Consider the following 2,500-nt stretch of genomic DNA (forward strand, 5'->3'; position numbering starts at 1 on the left):
GGTCCCCTGGAACCTCTGACCCAGAAAAACGGGTTCCTGGTGAAAGCAGTCCTGCCATTGACATGACAATGGACAGGGCCCGGCAGCTTGAGACACATCTTTCTTTCAATATGCAAGTTCTTTTTAAAAAAGTTTCCTTCCACAGCAGCTCTGAGTGAGAGAGAGAGAGAGAGAGAGAGAGAGACACTGACTCACTGACTGATACTGACACCGACACACACACACACACACACACACACACACACACACACATATTATTTATTATTATTTTTAATTGATTTTTAGAACAGGGAGATGGAATAGGGGCTTGCTCCGTCCACTCCACGCATCGACCCAGTATTGCAGTGTTTCTGGGAACGGTGCAGCTCCCCGTGGGGAGATATTCAAAAGGAAAATCAGCTCTTTCCCAGTGTCTCTGTGTGTGTGTGTGTGTGTGTGTGTGTGTGTATTATTACTGAGAATAAAGCTGATATCTCTCTCTCTCTCTCACTCAGAGCTGCTGTGGAAGGAAACCTTTTTAAAAAGAACTTTCTCAGCTCAGTGGTATTTTTTTCTTCTCCAAGGCTGAGTGCCGCTCGCACGGAGCGATATAATTCAAAGTGCAAAATAACTTGGCGTCGTTGACTTTAAACAAGCAGGGTCTGCTTCCAAATGAAAGCTGCGCTCCCGAACTGTACTGACTGTCTGCCTGTCTGTCTGTCTGTCTGTTTGTCAAGGGGAGGAAAAGGTGGCGGTGGTGGTGGTGAGGGTGGAGCTTTACGCTCAGGAGGGGAGACTTTCTTTCAGAGGTGCCAATTAATCTGCAGCAGAAAGTCATCCCCCCCCCGACCGGGATTCGAAGCCCGGTCCTGACCACGAGACCACCGGGGAGAGTTGCCTCAAGTCCCTGAGGGACCTGGACACGAGGCCGAGGACACACGCACGCCTGCTGCACTGGCAGCAGCGACCAACAGGGGGCTGACCGGCTGATCCTTCCCTTTCACAGGCAGGCTTTTGGCCCTCGCTCAAACGACAAAGGTGTTCAGAAGGAAGTCCTGGGGGGAAGGCATGGAGGGACGGACACAGGGAAGTCCGCACAAAACAGGTCCCCTGGAACCTCTGACCCAGAAAACCGGGTTCCTGGTGAAAGCAGTCCTGCCCCGCCCTGCCATTAACATGACAATGGACAGGGCCCGGACCAGGCGCAGCGGACGGTAGCGAGCAGTCGGAGGGTGAAAATCCGCCAGTGGGTGAAAAGGAGAGCCGTGCGGTGAGAGGAGGCGGAAAGCGGTTCGCAGACTTTCGCTGTACCTCCGGCGGGCAGCGCCGCACCTCCGAGCGCTCGGTACCGTCCGCTGCGCCTCGTCCTGCCGCACGCGACGAGCCGTCCCCGGAGGAAATCGGCCTCGGCCTTCCTGAGATATCAGTCTCCAGGTGGGACAGAAAAACCGGGGGCCCCCGGCTCGCTTTCGGCGGCCCGCTAGTCGACTTCCCGTCGTGCGAACGCGATCCTTCCGGTACCCTTCGGTGCCCCTTGCCCGACTCTAGCTCCGGTGGTAAAGCGGAGTCGGTCGGTCTGACGGCCGCCGAGTTAGCAGGCGGAAAGCGGTTTGCAGCCTTTCGCTGTACCTCCGGCGGGCAGCGCCGCACCTCCGAGCGCTCGGTACCGTCCGCTGCGCCTCGTCCTGCCGCACGCGACGAGCCGTCCCCGGAGGAAATCGGCCTCGGCCCTCCTGAGATATCAGCCTCCATACGGGCGTCACAAATCAGTGGACATGGTCAGCTGCAAAGCAGTGTCATTACAACCTTTCATAAACGACAGGGCAGCACTGCACTGCACTGCACTGCACCCCACACTACATCACACTTGCCTGCCTGCCTGCCAGCCTGCCGCTGCCTACTCTCACCAGCGGACCAAAGTGAGGATAACACCCCGAAGCAAGCATCTCCCTTGCCGCCCACCAGCCCACACCAATCCCCTTGCCTGCCTCCCACAAATTCCACCAGCGAGGCAAAGTGAAAATCAACCCCCAAAAAACGCACTCCACACCGGCCATCGCCCGCTATACACCCCCCCTGGGGTGAATATTAAGCCCGAGAACACCGACTGTAACCAACCGCAGTGAAAAGTTGAAGTGGCAACTCATTAACCAGATTTACACTTGGCAACTCATAAACCAAATGAACAAAAAATCTGGTTAATGAGTTGCCCAAAATAAATCTGGTTAATGAGTTGCCACTTCAACTTTTCACTGCGGTTGGTTACAGTCGGTGTTCTCGGGCTTAATATTCACCCCGGGGGGGGGGGGTGGGTGATTCTGGGGGTAGTGTCCGGGAGGGTGAGCCTTTTATTCGGCAGGAGGCGTGTGGGGAAATCATCAACCTGTCAGACGATGAGTTGTCACAAATGCCATTGCTTAATGAAAGCTGCGCTCCCGAACTGGACTGACTGTCTGTCTGTCTGTCTGTCTGTCCGTTTGTCAAGGGGAGGAAAAGGCGGTGGTGGTGGTGGTGAGGGTGG

General features: G+C 55.7%; 1 pseudogene; it reads left to right on the plus strand.

The window, feature by feature from the left end:
* Nucleotides 1-253: 253 nt before the first annotated feature.
* On the plus strand, nucleotides 254-370 carry LOC137316271 (U2 spliceosomal RNA; annotated as a pseudogene).
* The last annotated feature ends 2,130 nt before the right edge of the window (nucleotides 371-2,500 follow it).

Source organism: Heptranchias perlo, unplaced genomic scaffold (assembly GCF_035084215.1).
Source record: "Heptranchias perlo isolate sHepPer1 unplaced genomic scaffold, sHepPer1.hap1 HAP1_SCAFFOLD_577, whole genome shotgun sequence".
Classification (NCBI taxonomy): domain Eukaryota; kingdom Metazoa; phylum Chordata; class Chondrichthyes; order Hexanchiformes; family Hexanchidae; genus Heptranchias; species Heptranchias perlo.